This window comes from Pinus tabuliformis, chromosome 2_2, assembly GCF_031772625.1.
Source record: "Pinus tabuliformis cultivar Carrire ecotype Pingquan chromosome 2_2, CPIR1, whole genome shotgun sequence".
Taxonomy (NCBI): domain Eukaryota; kingdom Viridiplantae; phylum Streptophyta; class Pinopsida; order Pinales; family Pinaceae; genus Pinus; species Pinus tabuliformis.
The window spans coordinates 808016378-808036166 of NC_142300.1; the positions used below are offsets into that span (position 1 = coordinate 808016378).

Below are 19789 nucleotides of genomic sequence, written 5' to 3' on the forward strand. Positions count from 1 at the left end.
TATTTAATAAATAAAATTTGTATTATTCTTTTGAATTTTCAATTGAATTACAAATTATGATGGTTACATCATCAACTAAAATTAAATCTATTTACAATAATTATCTAAAAAAATTATCCCATATATAAAATTAGTAGGAGCTGCAACTCCTTAACATCAATATAAGAGGATAATCGTTGTGCATTTTTGAAGTACAGAACTGCTAATTGTGGGCAATCTTCTAAATTGCCAGTAAACCCATAAGCAATGGCCATGAATAACTATTTAGCAAAATAAAAGCTCCCTACCAAGCACGATATATGTATAACCTTAATTATTGTGTTTTCTCGACAAAACAATCGGGAAAATGAAAACACATACCGACGAGTTTCATTTAATAAATCCCTGATTATTTTGCTTTTAAACAAAACAATGGTAAAATGAAAATTCAGGACCACAATTTTCGTATTGAAACTGAGTACGATGGACAGTAACTACAGACACCATATAACTTTTGGTCATCAGCTTGTAGGATTTATCTACATATTCCATTCAATGTTTTCCGAGGATTTTTACATTGGTTAAACATGCCTTCAAGTAGAGAAATAACAATCTACGTTGTAAGTTTCACTGTATACTACCTTACTATAAGATGAAAATTTGCTCAGAAGTCTAATCTAGGCTTGAACCGAAGATTGAGCTCTTCCCCAGCCATTTGGAAGGTCAGTGCTGCACTATATGTCACTTCTTCGCCGTCTACACCCTCAAATTTGAAGAAACGAATAAGGGAAGCAGCAACAATCTTCACCTGCATGTATGCAAAATCCTTACCAAGACAAACGCGAGGTCCAACCTGCAAGCAAACGGATTACAACTAATGAATTTTATGGCATCGTTTCCAAAAGACTCGTTGAAATGCAGTGAAAGTGACTCCGGCTCGAAAACTCCATTCTGGAGCCATCTCTCAGGCCTAAACTCGTCAGCATCAATACGCCATAGATATTTCATTCTTCCCATCGAGTAAAACGTATAGACCAGGATATCACCTTTATTTATTTTGTATCCATCTGGAAGAATATCATCAGCAACTGCAACCTTTCCATCCTGTGAAAAGTCATATTATTTTTCTTTATACAATAGAAAATAAACGGAAAAGAAGAGGAATATCATTTGTATCTTTTTAGTTCAAACTAATATTGAGTAATAATGAGGACATGTGCTATGTTCCTCCTGCTGAAAAGCTGCTTAGAAATCTCACTCACTATTTGTAACAGGAATTGTGGTTCTTTGCCAAACATTTAATGAAATCTCATAATTGTTTCTGTTAAAAAAAATTAAAAAAATCAGGATATATGGTGGTTTAGTTGAAACTAATATTGAGTAATAACCAGTATATATGGTGGTATAAGTTTAGACTATTGTCCAAATATTATTGAGTATATGAGTTGCTATGATCTCTGCTAATTGAGTATATAAGTTTGTATGATTTCAGCTCGAGGAGAAGACTCCCTATTCTTGTAGGCTCTAGCTAAATCATAAGATCTAGTATATCTAGCTTGCAGGTTGCTAAATATACCCTTAGTGTTATAAGAAAGCCACCAAAATTGATCATAGACCTCCCTTATATTAGTCCATCCCTTATATTAGTCCAAACGGCAATTGCTGAGAATTTTTAGTATTTATCCCGTCTTAGAAATAGATCCCAAAGTCAAAAGTATAGTGTGAGTTTGTATAAAGCAGGAAAAAATACAAGTCTTAGTTAGAGTTTGCATGATTCATATTTAATAAATTATATATCCCGTCATTATAATGAGAAGCAAGAAAATAGACAAGTCATAGCTCGTGGATATATAAATGAGAGAGTCAAGTTTGTGGTTAATAGAGTAATTAATTGAACAGCAAATGTTTATTGTGTATTTTGTGCATTCTTCCTACGCCTACAAATGTATGCAGTGTGAGATATCTCCATACGGCTAAAGAAAGTGAGATTTGACTTAGGATTTAGTCATCTTCTCTATTCTCTTAACGGGGTTTTATCTGGGCAATTACTTATTCACTAATTCTATTCATATTTTCATCCACTTTTATTATGATCCTGCCTAATGTTACGTTATTTTATTTCAATAAGGATATACCCCCAAATCTTTTACCTGTGCAATTGGGGGATAGAGACGCAACGCCTCTGTTAAAGCTGCATGAAGATACTGCATCTTGTCTAAGACGGTATGTGTTAAACTTTCACAAAACCTAGATACAGCTTCTTCCAAGGACGCATGTTCGTCCTCCTTGACCAGCTCACGGACTTCTTCAAGAATCTTTCTTTCAACGTCTGGAATTTTCGAAAGCATATGGAAGAACCAAGAAAGAGTAGTTGCACTGGTATCCCGGCCAGCAATCATGAAATTAACAACAATATCTCATAGATACTTATCGTTCCCAGAGTAATCGCCTTGATTTCTGTCAGTTAATTTTATAAATGGAGAGAGAAAATCTGGTTTTATCTGTGTAGAGAAACAAGGAAACGGTGAAAACGAAGTAACGGTTGATGTTGTTTGTAGCTAAGGTTAAAATCTAATACCAATTCAATTTAATTTGTTCTTTCAACCCTAACCCTAATCCTCTTAAGCGCATAATGGTAAAAGAATTGCTTTCAAAAATAAATTGCGGTGCATCGCGCGTATTGATTTACATTACTAGTTCACTTGCAGTGAAATCTCGCGTCTTCTAGTGTGAATGACGTCGTAAACGAAGTCATCCAGGATTTTGATGCATTTCTTTATGATGACCTCCGATCCTACGTTGAAGAACCTTTTTAATTTCCAGATAGGATCATAATGACGCACGAAAAGCATACCATTTGCAGAATCAAAAGCCTTTGCAAAAGTTGTCCCCGGTCCAGAGTCGTCAATGTATAAGCTGTTTATTTCTATTCCAAACGCTAACCTGGAGATTGCATCCATTGTCGATCTCAGAAAGAGACGCTGTTAACATTCATTAATAAAAATAAAATGAGTGTGAATAAGGGAAAAACAGTTAAATTTAGCTATCAACTCTCAAAGCCGAAACCGAACTTATTGCCTTCTTGGGTGTCCTCATCTGTGCCAAATGGATGGGGATAGAGATCGTTCATGTTCATGGGATTGGAAGGGCATCATAGATTGGATTAATTGTCATTCACAGTTTTGTTTTCTTATTTTGTCTAAATAGATAACGTGGACTCTGGTGAAGAATTTTTAGGTAATCTAGTTTGAATATATTTATAGGTAAGTTAGTTTGAACATATTTATAGGGAACAAAATCAGATTGCTGATTTCTTTGAAGAGAGGGATTACGAAGGAACATGAGAAAACTCTTTGTTTAAAGCAGATTTCATAAACTATGCATAATTTGCTTCATTCTTGATTATGGTTGCATGTTTTTTTTGGTATAGGACATAAGATTCAGTTTCTAGAACAAGGCATCATTTTGAACATTTTTTTTAAGCATGTTGTAAGTGACTGGACTGATAGTTTACTCTTTTTGATGTTTATGTTATACCAGAAATATATAGGTAGGAGACTGATTAAAGCATATTGATCTTTTTTTTGAATTTCTTGATCTTGGAAAATTGAAGACTTTATGTTATAAAAGAAATAGATAGGTAGTGATCTTCTTCCCTGAATTTCTTGATTTTGGAAAATTGAAGACTAATACTGTGATATAACTATGATAATATACTTTCATTTTAGATGAATAGACAGGAAGAGGTATAAAAAAAAAAACCTCCAAAAGCCCAATGATTTAACATGCATGCCTGCATCTCTACTGTGCTTTGCTTAGTTCGATAAACTTCCAGCAAAATTTTCGAAAGTTTCAACGCATTCTGTCGGAAAACAACACTGCTACAATCCCTCATTAATTTGGTGGAGAATTCCAAACTAGACAGTTTTCGCTGTCTCCGCCACTCCACTCCATCAACGTTGAAAATGCCATCACCCAGAAGGTCCTCCATAATATCATGGATGAAATCTCCCTGTGAATCTCTCAAAACAAAGAGGAAACACGTAACATATCACGATAGTAAAAATAGATGCAAGTGAAGAAGCAATATAATATAAGCTAATGAACTGACCTTGACGTAGTTTGCAAAATTAGTTTTGAGCATGTGCTTTGCATTTGCAGGATCGGTGGTACAAACCATGGTAAACGTAGGATAAGCTATTCTGAAAGTTTTGAAGCATCGGTGACGATCGTAAAAAGAGTCATGTATGCGTTTAAAATTGAGGATGTGATCCACCATTGTTGCAGCCACAGGTGCGTACACGTCGCAATTCCTGCATTTCTTTCTGAAAAAAAGCCCCAGCAGCAAGGCTGTTACCAGCGACAGCATCATAGCTGTAGCATACTGTATGCCCCATTCCATTGTTTCTACCAAAATCGACAAAGAATGCAATTAACATGAGATTGGTATGGTGCCATTTATAGGAAGTATACGACAGTGTAATCTGAGAATGCATGAAATATACATGAAAGTATGTTGCCCAAAGTCTCCATGGCACTTTCGCAGACGTAACTCATCCCTATCTAATTAAATATAATATAATTTTTTTTAAATTAGAACCATTTTCTTCATCACCTGACGACCATCACCTCCACAAATTTCTTTGTACAGTCATGATTGCATAAAGTTGATTTAATCCATAGCGAGTCTGCATTACTCTTACAGGATAATAGCGCAGACAAAAAGGTACAGTAGTTTTCCATGTAACACAGAGTATGTAAGTTACGGGAAATCGAATGGAATATTAAGAATGGTAACCGGAAAATGGTAAAGCAATGGTAAAACGTTATTAAGGACATGTCTTGGGATGAACATATTTTTTATATTTTATTCTAGGTTCAAATCCCCAAGTAAACTCAAATTTAATAATAGTGCAGACAAAAAGGTACAGAGTTGTCCATGTAACACAGAGTATGTAAGTTACGGGAAATCGAATGGAATATTAAGAATGGTAACCGGAAAATGGTAAAGCAATGGTAAAACGTTATTAAGGACATGTATTGGGATGAACATATTTTTTATATTTTATTCTAGGTTCAAATCCCCAAGTAAACTCAAATTTAAAAGCCATGCTTTGGGGTCTCAAATTTGATAGTTATGCCACATAATAATACCTTTCCACCTACTATATCCTATCCTTTCACATTTCCCTTTAGCCTTTTCATATTAGATAATGTCGCTAGGTTGATCATTTAAATGTCATTTTTATTGTTTTTAGTGAATTAAGAGGATTAAGAATAAATTATTGTTAATCACAATTTTTTGATAATTTACTTGGTGTTACTTTTATATAGTTTTGATAACCAACATTCAAGGTCAACATATATGTCCGACTCTCAAACAAAACATGGGTTTTATTACTAAGACCTCCCATATGGATTATTGTTCCTTAGATTGTGCCAACTTAGCACTTGTGAATACCTAGCTCACAAAAAGTGTGTTGGTTATAATTTGAAAAAGTTTGGATACACCAAACTTATAGTGTGATTCGTGAGTATCCAAACTTTCATGATTTGAGAGTTATCGCCAATTCTTCCAAGAGGAGTTTTCCTATTATGGTCTTCCTCTCATCATGTCACAAAGACACTGCCTTCAATAGAGAAATTGGGAGACACCATGAGAGGTTGATATTCTTATGGAAAAAATGTCACGAGGATATCTTATGAACCAATTTTTACCTTATGTTGTAGAGGAATTACGAGAGAAATGAGTTGCATCTATTTTCATCATGTTGCATTGTTACAATCATTTTGATGTGGCATAGAATAAGGGATTTGTCTATGGTGTGTCCTTAGATGTAAGTGTATAAAAGCTAGCATATTAGACAAGGGAGGTTAACAATATTATCATATAGTTTTCATTGTAAACTTATCGGGTTGGATTACTAGGATATTTTTGCATGTCTATGTAATTTGAAGGACATAGTAATATAAGATGTTGATATTTTTATTGGATTTATTTCCATCTCATTTGTGTGTGATCCAAGTCCATTTCTTAGGAAATGTGTGTTGGTTGGCAAGCGTCCAACAATCGACAAATGTTTCCCTCCTTTAGGTTATATTTTGTAACCTTTCCTTTATAACGTATCTCTAAGTGTATTTTTATCATTTTTCTTTATGTCTGTGATCAATTTGTTTGGTTAAATTGTGGGTTGTAATACATCTTATAATCAGATCAATAATGTGCATAGGGAATCTCTAAATTTTAAGTTGGAATGTGTGTCCTAACCCAACAATAAACTCAATAGCTTTGATCGAAGAACTCTTTGTTAGTCTTAGGCTTCCTTATAGATTCAATCTTCATGCTCCATTCTAGCTTGATTTTTCACTCGCTAAGGTGAGGTCGATATTTCAAGGATAGAAATGATAGGTTGCAACTTTTCATGGTTATATGAACACATTTAGTACTCGATATGGAAGATCATAATCATGAGAAATAACTCTTTATTGGTACAAAAGGCTATTGATGCCCTAACCTTTTTTGGTACCAAAGACAAGAGATAAGAACTTGTGCAACCACTTTGGTGAGTCTCTACGAACCCTTGTCATGTTGGTACAAAGTGTTTATTTTGTCAAAGTGTGTTTATTTTTTAGTTTGATTCATCAAAAGGAAGAAGCTAATGCATGTCAAGAGACAACTCGGTGAAAATAGGGTTTTAGTAGCATTAGTGTCCAAACCCATGATAATTTTTTCTTTGAACTTGTTTTCTTTCAACATGTTTCATCTATTTATATTAAATAAAAATGGTTTCAAGGTTCTATAGAGAACCCCCATTTACTAATACATATGAAGGATAGTACCTACCAACCAAAAAAGAAGGATTCTAAATAGCTTGTGAAGAAAAGGAGGAAATGCTACTCCAAGAAATATCACAAATATTAGTTGTAGTTGGAAACATCTTTTCATCTCAAGAGGAGGAAATCCAAACAACATTCAAGAACGTAACTTCACTCTAGGAAGTGATAGAAGACAAAAACTTCCATGAGAAACATCAAGAAGAAGACCTAGATAATACCAAAGAATGATGGATCACATTCAATGTAGAGAATTCATTAGAACTTGAGATCAACATGTCCCTCACATACCCATCATCAAATCCTTTATGCATCTAAGAGACCAACTATCAAAAAATAAAAGATCTGAATGACATGGAAGAAGAGGATAAACAGAGTAATCCAAATGAGAAAGTGAACTACATGCATCATGAGTATATTGAAACATGGTTCCAGAAAATTATCACACCATGACATTCCTTCACTCTTCAAAATTGCTTGACATCATCATGAGAGTGGCTAGTTCCTTACATTCTTGTATAAATTAAAGCATATTTTTCAAACTCGAAACTACATTTGTAATCCTATTACACACATCGCTTCACTAGAAATACTCGTACACTTGAGAAAATGTTTTCCAAAAACAATAGGGTAGAGTACAAATAAAAGAATAAATATAATAGTAAAGATAAAAATATGTCTAACTATGAAAACTAGGATATTAGCGTAGTTAGACAAGGACTTTTCTTGAAAACCATATTATTCCTCTAAAAAACCCTTCAAAATTTTGTATATCCTCGTTTTATCTGATGTGGGATGCATTATTTCCCTCCTGTGAAAGACTTCAACACATTATATGGGTTTGAGAATCGATACTTCTTTTAGTACCTTGAGGATTACATGCATCAACATAAGGTTCTCTTGCACACGATGGTGGGAACACATCAATGTCCTGTGAATTTGATATATTATAAGTATCTCAACTTCAACACTTTCATTCTTCCCTAGAAAAATGTACTAAGGTGCCTAGACACTCATTGACATCATTAGTGAGTTATCTTCAATTGGTTAATGACATACATTAATGGTCAATAATTTAATGATCTATTTCCATGCTTCACTTTAGCACATTCATTCGCGTGGAAAGAGTTGAACCACGAATTCACGATTCGATGAGTTTGGGAAGTAATTAGGAGTAATTGTATCCTTTTAGTTCACAAATAAGAGTGGAAGATTGATTCTTGTACCAGCAAGGCATAAACATGTTCAGCGATCATCTTTTCAAAAGTGTTCGCAACCATGACACACATTGGCAACCACTCATATCTTCCTTGCAAATAAATGATGTAGAATTGATTAGCCATTATTGAATTGATTGTTAACTGAAAGTGCAGAAATCGAGAGAACTGCTTGAGAAGAAAGACTTTACTACCGCTGATTAAACATAAGTAAGATGCATAACAGAAATGAAAATAGAAAAAACACAGCGATACAAGACAACAAGATTGATTACGGAGTGTGTTCCTGATGGACTACATCTCTCGGTCCGCTTTCAACATGGGCGACTGCTTTATTAGGATTCGAATGGAAGAGGTTGATTACATAGAGATCTGACCCCTCATTCAAGGCCCCTCAGGCTCAGATAGGCATGAATGGGCTTCTTTGAATGGGTTCAAGTCCTCGGTCTATTCATGAAAGGACACCTAGGGTCATTAGCCATGGTCCTCGAATTAACAACTTCAGATTTTAATCATAAAAGCCCAAAAATAACCATATATTAAAACATAACTACTGGTGGTTAGGTTGACTGTGCGTTGGCTAGCTGTTTCCAGGTGAACAAGTGTTTTCTCTAGGCAGTCGACTGTTGGACTAACACCTAATGGTTTCTGCCCAGTGGTTTGGTGACTTCCCCTGACTGTTCTCATGCGCGGTGACGGTTGGCGGATAGTCTGGTGGTTCTGACATGATCTCCCAACCATGGTTTGCGTAGACATTCACATGGTTACAGTTCCGCTGACTGTTGATGGTGTGCTTAACTATAACCTCTAACTCGTTAACTAACATTGCCTCTGTTCACATGTTAACATTCTCACACAACTACTGTTTAGGTCTATTTGGAATGGTTAACTCCCAGCGCTATCCCGATGGCTAACCATCAACCATTCACATGGCATACGGTCCCGCTACAGTTAGGAATGGCAGTTTAGGGATAGTCATGTGTTTTTGGTAATGTTTTTTAATGTATTTCAATATGTAAAGGCCGAGGGTTAGTATATATATATATATATATATATATATATATATATATATATATATATATATATATATATATATATATATATATATATATATATATATATATATATATATATATATATATATATATATATATATATATATGGGTTTATTTTATTTTCAGTACATGTTTTAATGCATTGTAATGTATAGATTTAAAATGTAGCATGTCCGATAGGTTAGAACATAGGGTTTAGATCTATAGCTTATTTTTAATGGTTTAATGCATGGATTTGATAGGTTAGGGTTTGGGATTAGGTTTGGATTAGATGTAGTTTTAAGGTTTTAATACATAGTGTTCATCAAAACCCATTTATAATCAATTGTCACCAAGCGACATTAGCGACATTTGTCACGTGATGACAAACCTGTTGACATCAAAACGTGTGAGTGGATGACAAAACCCACGTCGACACCAAATCCTACAAAGTGAACCTCATTGCAATAACCCAAATCTTGAAAGGTGAACGAAAAACACATGTCGTTGACCAAATCCTGGCGGAACTCACGACAACCATATGTTGACAGCCAAGTACAAAACCATATCAACTAAACACCATGGAAAACCATAAACAACAATTTCGAAGCTAATGACACTGAACTGAATGTTGATGACAATACTGAACACTGATGATGAACTTGTGCAACGAATCTAATGAGATCCTCCTCGACCAATCCTCTCCACTTGAAAGCTTTTGGACCACAAGAGTTTGACTAAGCAAATAGTCAATGAGGGTAGGGCTCCGTCAATTTCCACCTTACCCTGATGATGTTGACCATGACACATTTTTAATTGGTGACTTGTTCCATCCATCTGCAGTATGGAAAACTTGCGATGATGGTCAAACAACATGTTATGAACATGGAAATTGATTTCTTTTCATGAAGAACCATGAGTTAGTGATTCAAAATCATCTTTGAAAACAGTCTCTATAGGAGATTGTTTAATACCATTGACATGTATTAACAATATATTTTGTGGAATGATAGAGACAATCAAAGATACTTTTGACATCAAACCAGCTACTTGACTTGACATACTTTCCTGCTACCTGATTAGTAAGTGAACTTGCTGCCATAAACCCATTAAACTGTAAGGTGAAACTTGTTGCAACTTGGTTTTTCTTTGAAACTATTTAATTAGCTATTGATTTTTTTGAATCACTTTTTCCTTATTCATTAAATGATGTTCCCATTGATTAGCAGTTTCCCCTAATGCATAAGTTTCCCTTAGATACTTTGACACTGCTTTAGAAAAGGCTTTTATATGAAAACAAATAGGTTTCCTCTCCACTTGAAAAGAGGTTTCCAAACTTTTTGAAACATGAAATGGTGACATAATATAAGAGAAATTTAAAACTAACTTTCCCCAATACTGACTTGTATCCCTGTAACTGTTAATTTCCAAAATTGAACTGAATTGATTCATTCTCACATTAGGAAGAGGAGCTTTAGGCACAAACTATAATTCCCTGCTTATGAGTAAGATGTTTTGTTTTACATAGAACTGGAATAGTTTCTATCTCTTTGATCAAACTATCTTTAAACTGAGACTCATAACTTGAACAACCATCTTGTTGACTCTTATGTTGTTCCTTTACGCACATGATTACAAATCTTTTATTTGACCTTATTAATCGCTTCATTTGATTAGCAACAATTAAATTCAAGTGATTTTTGTTTTGATGTGCCCTGAAAATAAATTCAACCCCATCTTTCTTAAGATGATATTTATGCTCTCTACTGTAAAATACTGCATCATGATCATAAATATAAGGACTTCCTAAGACAACTCCATATATGTTTACTGGAACCACATATAATTCCACTTCATCAATGTAATTAGCTGTAATGGAAAATCTTAATCGACACTGTTTGGTGACTTTTATCTGAGTCAATTTATTTAGCCATCCTAATGGGTAAGGTCTTGGATGATTCCGTGTTTCCAAACCCAAGCTTTTAAATAAATATTTAGAGATTAAATTTGCCTACGATCCACTGTCAAGCATTGCATCTACCTTTGTATACTTAGAAGTTATCCTTATGTTAAACAATTCAACTCTTTTATCCTCATTTGAAGGATTTATGTTTGATGAAGATGCAATAAGATTCAAACTTGAATCAGTATCAAAATTTTTTCCTATCGTAACCACAGCAGTTATCCTCCTTTCATCACCTGAATCTGAACCTAGATCTTGCTGGACTACTGCAATTGCCTTCTTTTCATCCTTCTCCTGAAGGAACATTTTGGGCTTAAGTTCTAGATGAAGTTTCCAACACTCAGATTCATCATGACCGATTCTCTGGCAATGAGAACAAGTAGGTCTTTCCTTCTAAGCTATAGTTGATTTCATTCTCTTCAAATTGTTCTTCCCCTTACTGTCATTGAAACTTTTGATTTCCAACTCTTTGTATGACTACAATGAAAACTTAAATGGTCTACCACTTGATTCAATATGTATGGCCTGAACACACACTTCATCAAAATCACCAAGATTAAACATCAATCATATATGCTGCAAATATGAATGTGTTGATGTATTTTAACAAAGTTTCACGTGTATCCAATGAAATACCAAGCGCCAATGCTGTCTTTTTGAACTCCTAAGTAAACTCCTGAACACTCTACCCTTTACCTTGCCTCAGATACCAATCAATAACAACTTGCTGCATGTATCCTAAAGGATAGAATTGTTTCCTAAGAGCTTTCAAAAACTTAGACCATGAAGAGATGACTTTTCCTTTTCACTTCACATCTATCTGAGTTTTAATTTCCTACCAAATTAAATTTGTTCCCCCCATTCTAAGTGTAGCTAACCAAACTTTCATTTTATCATCAGAAATGTTCTGAATATGATAATACACTTCTAACTTCTTAATCCAGTTATCTAAATTTTCAGGATTCATTTCACCATCATAAATAAGTAACTAAAATTTTACATCAAGTTTCAAAAGAGATGTTTTCTTAGATTTCTTTTCTGTTTCAGATTCTACACCGAAAGAAGAAGAATAAGAAGAAGATGATGGAGATGATGGAGGTGAAGGTGGTTTATCATCAATGCCTTTACCTTTGTCCTTCTTCGATGTATTTGAAGAAGAAGCTGCATCTCTTGCCTTCTTGTCTTTGTATAGTTCTCCCAACATCCATTGCATAGTCAAGAATGATTGTTAAAGCTATTCGTCACTCATCTTAGTTTCAATATTTTCACTTGTATCAAATCCTGTCATGGTCGACTTATGAATTACTCATCGCTTTCCAATCTTTGGATTGATCTTCTTAAGAATTGCTTCTCCTTGTTGTGAATTTGACTTGGTTAACATTCAATGGAAAATTCTACAAACGCAACCTGCTCCGATACCAAATTATATGATCTGAAATGATCATAAGTTAAAATTGATGTAAAATTGAGAAATCAAGAGAAATGCTTGAGAAGAAAGACATTACGATAGCTAATTAAAAATAAGTAAGATGCATAACATAAATGAAAATAGAGAAAACACAGTGATACCAGATAGCAAGATCGATTATAGAGTTCGCCCCTAATGGACTACGTCTCTAGGTCCGCTTTCAAGATGGGCAACTGCGTTATTAGAATTGAACGGAAGAGGTCAATTACACAAATATTTGAACAAACTAAATGTGCTTGCAAGCACTTTTCGTCATTGTCAAAGGATAATTATTTGATTTAGATTTCCAATGCATGTCATGGTTCCCAATTCCGACTCTAGATGCTCCTGTTACACTTAAAACAAAAACAACCTCTAACCCCCATAATCTGCATACAAAAACCAAAATCACTGTCATGTCCTTCTCCATGAAAAAAAGGTGAATTTATAACCTTCGAGGTTCATTCGAGGGCCCTCAGGCTTAGATATGCATGAATGGGTATCTTTGAATGGGTTCAAGTACTAGGGTTATTCATGAAAGGACACCTAGGGTCATTAGCCATGGTCCCCAAATTAACAACTTCACATTTTAATTACAGAAACTGAAAATAACCATATAGTAGAACAGAACCGTTGGTGGTTAGGTTGACTGCGTGCTAGCTAACTGTTTCCATGTGAATAGGTGTTTTCTCTCAGTGGTCAACTGTTGGACTGACACTTAATGATTTATCCGGCTAGTGGTTCCGATGACTCCCCCTCACTGTTCTCATTCGCAGTCACAGTTGGCAAATAGTCTGATGGTTCTGGCACGGTCTCCTCACCGTGGTTTGTGTAGACGTTCACATGGTTATGGTTCCACTGACTGTTGATGTTGCAGTTAACTATAAGATCTGACCCGTTAACTAACACTACCTCTGTTCACATGTTAACATTCTGACGCGGTTGCGGTTTAGGTTTGTTCTGAATGGTTAAATCCCGGTGCTAATCCAAAGGCTAACCATCAACCATTCACATGGCATGTGGTCCCGCTGGGGTTAGGGATGGCGGTTTAGGGACAGTCATGTTTTATTGGTAATGTTTTTTAATCTATTTCAATATGTAAAGGCTGAGGGTTAAGATATATAGGTTTCTTTTTGTTTTCAATACATGTTTTAATACATTGTAATGTATAGATTTAAAATGTAGCATGTTCGATAGGTTAGAACATAGGGTTTAGGTCTAGAGCTTAGTTTTAATGGTTTAATGCATGGATTTGATAGGTTAGGGTTTAGGATTAGGTTTGGATTAGATGTAGTTTTAGGGTTTTAATACATAGTGTTCATCAAAACCCATTTACAATCAATTGTCACCAAGTGACATTATTGACATTTGTCACATGATGACAAACTTGTCGACATAAAAACCTATGAGTGGACGACAAAACCCACATCGACACCAAATCATGCAAAGTGGATGACAAACTCACCTTGACAACCCAAATCTTGCGAGGCGAATGACAAACACATGTCGTCGCCCAAATCCTAGCGGAACTAACGACAACCATATGTCGACAGCCAGGTACAATACCATATCAATTGAACACCATGAAAAACCATAAACAACAATTTCGAAGTTGATGACATTGAACTGGATGTTGATGAAGATACTAAACACTGATGATGAGCCTGTGCAATTGATCTGACAAGATCCTCCTGGATCAAACATCCTTCATCATTTTGATCTCAAACTTTGTAAAATAGTCAACCTCAACATTAGCATTGGTCTAAATATCTTACTCTTGCATACATGTGTGATTCTATTCATCACAATAGTTATAAGGTGACTTGAGGTAATAACCTCTTTTGAAAATCTTTTTGTTAAAAGAATGGAAGGCTATGACAACCTTAGCTTGATTTTATTGGTACATTTCTATGACATTTACGACATCAATAACATACTCCCTTGGCCATTCATAGTTTTCAAATTCCTTATTTTGAGTTGAACAATTCATAGGGTTTAGACTCATTCTTTATATAATCATCCCTTCCCTCTTTCATTACTTCACACAAGATTTCCCTTGGTTTTCTGCACAATTCTTCCATTGTTCTCTCAAACCATACCCTAACAGTGATAGTTGCTTGAAATTGAGTGCTTGGAAGAACCAAACACACCTTTATCGTGGCATAATGGGAGTGACAAAGAGTTCTTTGGCAAGAACCTTCATCAAAAGAAACATTATTAAACATCTGTGAAGCTAGATTGAAAGTTGTAAGCCATCATAAAATGATGAATAAATTCCTTCATCGATATGTACAATAGTTTGATAAGTATACCATTTATCAATTCATGGCTTGTCTGAACGAAAGGGGAGGCTCTCTCTTGATGTTTCATTAAAACTTTGAGACCAAAACACACTTGATGTTGCATTTCAACCTTTTCTAAGAAGTGTGCTAAATTCTTTGGTCTCTAGTGATACAACAATACTCTAGGGGATTTGAACCTAAGATCACTTAATTCACACAATACTCGATATCACCTCAATCACCAATTAAACTTCCCCTAAAACATTAATATTTGTAACTTTTAAGTATTCTCAATTTAGTTATATTTATAAATTTTAATTAATAAATATATGTGTTCCTAAAAGGCAGCTAGTAAATAATCAAAAAGATAATGAGTTGGTAAAATTTTACTTCTAAAAAATATTCATTTAGTTACTTAATTGAATTTAAGACTATCATCAATTTGTTTAGTTCATTTTTTCAATAAGAATATAAGTCCATAACATTTATTTGATTCAATTTGAGAATTCTATCTGACCTACACTGAACTTATCTCATTAAAAAAAGCAGTTTCACAATAACATAAGACATACATGTAGGACACTTTATTTTCATTGAAAATGTTCAATACCCAAAAGTACTCCATCCCACACAAAATGCAAAATAAGCTGAAGTTACATTATTTCATTTAAATAAAGATAAACCCCAAACATTTCACCTATGCATGAGGGGGTAGAGATGCAAATACTCTGTTAAAGCTATAGGAAGATAATGCATCTTGTCCATGATGGTAATTTTTAGACTTTCACAAAACCTAGATACAGATTCTTTGAGGGACACATGTTCATTCTCCTTGACAAGCTCACGGATTTCTTGAAGAATCATTTTTTCAATGTCTGGACTCTTCAAAAGCATATGGAAAAACCATGAAAGAGTAGTTGTAGTGGTATCCCACCCAACAATCATGAAGTCGATAACAATATCTTGTAGATACTTGCATCTGAGAGTAATCGCATTCACTTATGTCAGTTCCATAAATCGAGACAGTAAATTTGGTTTTATCTATAGAAAGAAACATGTTCCCTGAGATTCAGCAGCAGGAAAAAGTGAAAATGAAAAAACAATTGATGTGTTAGAGGATTTGTATGTACATACATAATACCACTCAATTTAATTTTGGTTTTATGATACATCACTCTTCCCTCTTCAATTATTTTTTTCTGACACGTGAACCATAATTCTCTTCAACCTAAAGCTTATACCATTCAATTTAATTTTTGATCTGCTTGTGAGATCTTATACAATTATTAAGGTATTACAAACTCATGTGCATGGATATGCTTACGTTACTTTGCACAATGGATCGATAAGATTGTGAAATACATAGACAATGAAGCAGTTAAAGAACATAATAGACAACACACATAAACACAACAAGTTTAATAAGGACTTCACCCAACACTCTTGGGCTACATCTCCTGGTCCAGCCTTCAGTGGTGACCTCCCTATTATGTCTTCAAAAACAGAGTTTTACAAAAGTATGAGCTTAATTTGGGCCTCAACACACAACAGATACAACAACAAGAGTTTTGCTTCAACCCCTCAAGCCTCTATGAGTACACAGACTCTCTCTATCACTCTCTGTCCCTGTCTTTCCTCTATTTCAGCACTGCCTACCCTATTTCTGTAAATTTGTGGCTTTAAAGCCAATTGGCGTTGTCTATTCATTTCACCTTCTCGGGCTCCCTGGCTTCCTGACCTTCATCCGTTCAGATCCCCCTTTGAGCGCTGGAAATCATTGGTAAATGATTTCAGGGATGGTGGCCACCTATTCTATAATGGAATGGGTCATAGAGCCTTTGAAAATCCCAAAATAACCATTCTCTGTTTACACAGAGAAATCCATTCAAAACTGTGAAATTCCGCCAAATTGTCGTTTATCGGAATTGAAACATTACGAATCTGCCTTATAAATCCTATCAGGTCCACCTATATATCGACATCGCATCTCCACCATTGATGTGGGAGATCTAGATCCAATGACTGTGGTTCATTTCGGGTGGCTCTTTCATATAGGGGTTAACCACCCGATGAGGGTGGTTTTCTCTCTCCTTAGGCTGGACACATGGCAGCCAATGTATGGGCTCGGGTGGAGCCCAGCCAAAACCTCTTTCCACCTTCGGTCCTCCCAAAATTCCACTTGTTTCCTTTGTATTAATAAATACATTAAAACATTGAAAAACCCCGTAAAATGGCTTTATCGGATTTGAAATCATATATAATAGCATTAATAAACCCTTTCAGGTCCACTTTCATTGCGTCAGTGCTTTTTCCTTTGTATTTCGTTTATTTAACGAAAATGTGATTTACATTGAAAAATCCCTTTTACGGGCTTGAAATGTTATTAAATATCATTCATAATATTTATCGAGTCTGTCTATCACAGTCATAGATATTATTGTCCCCAATCCTTTACATAGTTCTGATGTGATTGATCGCAATCGCATATCGTAGATACCACGGGTCATTTGTAATCACTCCTCTGTGTTTGCCGATTGCGATATCGCATGTTAACATGGGCCATCGATTTGCACGCTTGATCGATAGTCCTCATTGACCCGCGTTGATCACAATTGTAATTGTCATGTGATAGCCCCCGATTGCCTCCACTTGCCATCACTGATTGCGATTTGCCGATCGAATCTAGACCGTTGATTGGCCAGATCCAACGACTCTCATGAAAAATAGTTTTAAACCTCTGATAGGCCTTATTTTCTTGGTTTCTCCATGTTTTTGCCTTCCGATAGTGTTATCCACTATTTCTAAGAGTTCCTCTTTTGCGATAGTTTTAATCTTTAGTAGAGGGTTTTCTAGGATCCATTTGGATCATGCCTTCCCACTAAAAAACCTTTTGGACCACCAAAACTTGGTTTTTTTAAGCGTCAATCAAGTGAGGATATAGGTTCCTCACTTGTCCAATCTCTATCTATCTTGCACTATGTTGGGTCCCTATAATACTAGTGATTACCCCATTACTATTATAGTTATAACCCTTATTTATATTGTTGTGCCCCTATTACCCCCATATTATTATTTCTGTGCCCCAAGAATCCCTCTATTGTTATTTTTGTGGCTTTATATTATTATTGTTAGGTCGGCTGGATTATATTGTGACTCCTTAGACTCCTATATATAGAAAGGAGGTTTTGTCATTTATATCATCCAAGAATTGTTCATTTATGTAATGTAAAGGAGGTTGCCCCCTCGAAGAGGCTGAATTCTAAGGTGTTGATCTATCTTTTCTATCTTTTCTTGAGCTGGTTTCATAACATTTGGTATCAGAGCTTTGGATTCTAGGGTTTCGCTGCTACAAACAGGTCATCGTGGAATTTTCACTATAACTTTTCTTTTGTGACATTTCATAAATCGCAAAAAAAACCCATTTGAGAAGAATTGGCACTGAACCTTGGGTCCGAATTATAGAGCTTGTTGCGCGATATTTTCTGAGATATGATCTGAGGAAGTTGGTTTTTTTGCAGACTCCTGAATTACATTCAAAACAGGTGACTTGGGGAAAATTGTCATAACGTTCTCTCTGAGGATCAGATTTAAATTGCATAAAAAGTTACAGAAAGAGGACGAACTTTAGTTTCTTGTGGGTGTTTTTTAGATCCAAAGGTCGAAACAGTGACTCACGGCACGTCGTACAAGTTAGCTCTACTGAACTAGTCTATAATCAAGTCACTGTGGGATATTTCACATAACTCTTCCTTGGAGAATCCAATTTGGGTCAGACTTGTGGCATTGGAAAGAGGACACAGAGGGCTACTACAGGTCTTAAGTTTAGAACTAGATGACTGTAAAGTACAGAGATACATCAGAAGCAATATCAAGCTCCTACAAAGTGAAAAAAGGTGTGTAGATTTTTTTAAATTTTTGCTTAAGCTTGGCTTGAAAATTTATTTTGAAGGAATTCAAAGGGCATAGTAGAGCATTATTATCGGTAACTGATGCCCTGAGGAGAGAAAATGCAAACACCTAGTAAGGAACCTGAAAGCTCCAGCATGAGTCATGAAGAAGATGAAGAAATGCTACATGATATATCGAAATTACAAGAACCAGTGCAACAAATGTCACGCTCACAAAAGTTAACATATGCTAAGATAAATGGCGTGGAAGCTAAGATGAATGGCATGGAAGCTAAGATGGACAATTTGAAGATAGATTTAAACACAAATTTGAAGACAGGCATGCCAGATTTGAAGACGGATTTGACTAATTTTCTACAAGAAATACTTACTAATGGTGAAAAGGTAGTAAAGGAAACTCATGATGAGAACAAAAGAAATGTTAATCATGATTCCATAGACACTAATGTTGGATCAAAGAATCACCACATTCCAAAAATCGATATGAGGAAGTTTGATGGCAAGGATCCCGCCACATGGATATTACAGATGGAGCAATTCTTCGATCTCAATAATGTGCAAAATACACAAAAGGTACGTATGGCAACTTTATATTTGGAACCAAATCAGTTTGTATGGTATCAATGGCTTTGTTCTCGTAAACAATTTATCACTTGGGCAATTTTTACGGAAGAATTGATAGCACATTATGAGGATACAAAAAGCAACACTTTTTTTAGCCAATTGATAAGTCTCAAACAAAAGGGTTCAATAATGGAGCACATTGAGGAGTTCCAAAAATTGAACATAAGGGTAAAAGATATTCCAGAGGAGCATAGGATTGATGTGTTCATAGGGTCTTTAAAGGATAATATCCAACATGATGTGTGCCTTTGGGAACCTGATTCATTAGAGAAGGCATTCAGGTTAGCAAGAAAAATGGAAAGCAAAATTATGGCAACTAGGAAGCATACCATTCACAACTATAAAGATGGAAGTGTTGTTGCCCATAGTCTTCCACAACCTACAAGGTTGACACCACAACAATTGGAAGAAAAAAGAGCAAAAGGGCTTTGTTACAATTGTGATAGCAAATACACAAAAGGTCATAAGTGTGCTGAGAAGAAATTATTCTACATAGATTGT

At 35.2% G+C, this 19789-nt stretch overlaps 1 pseudogene; it reads right to left on the reverse strand.

Annotated features, from left to right (window-relative positions):
• Window positions 1–643: 643 nt before the first annotated feature.
• LOC149195420 (cytochrome P450 704C1-like) lies at window positions 644–4381 on the reverse strand (annotated as a pseudogene).
• Between the last annotated feature and the right edge of the window lie 15408 nt (window positions 4382–19789).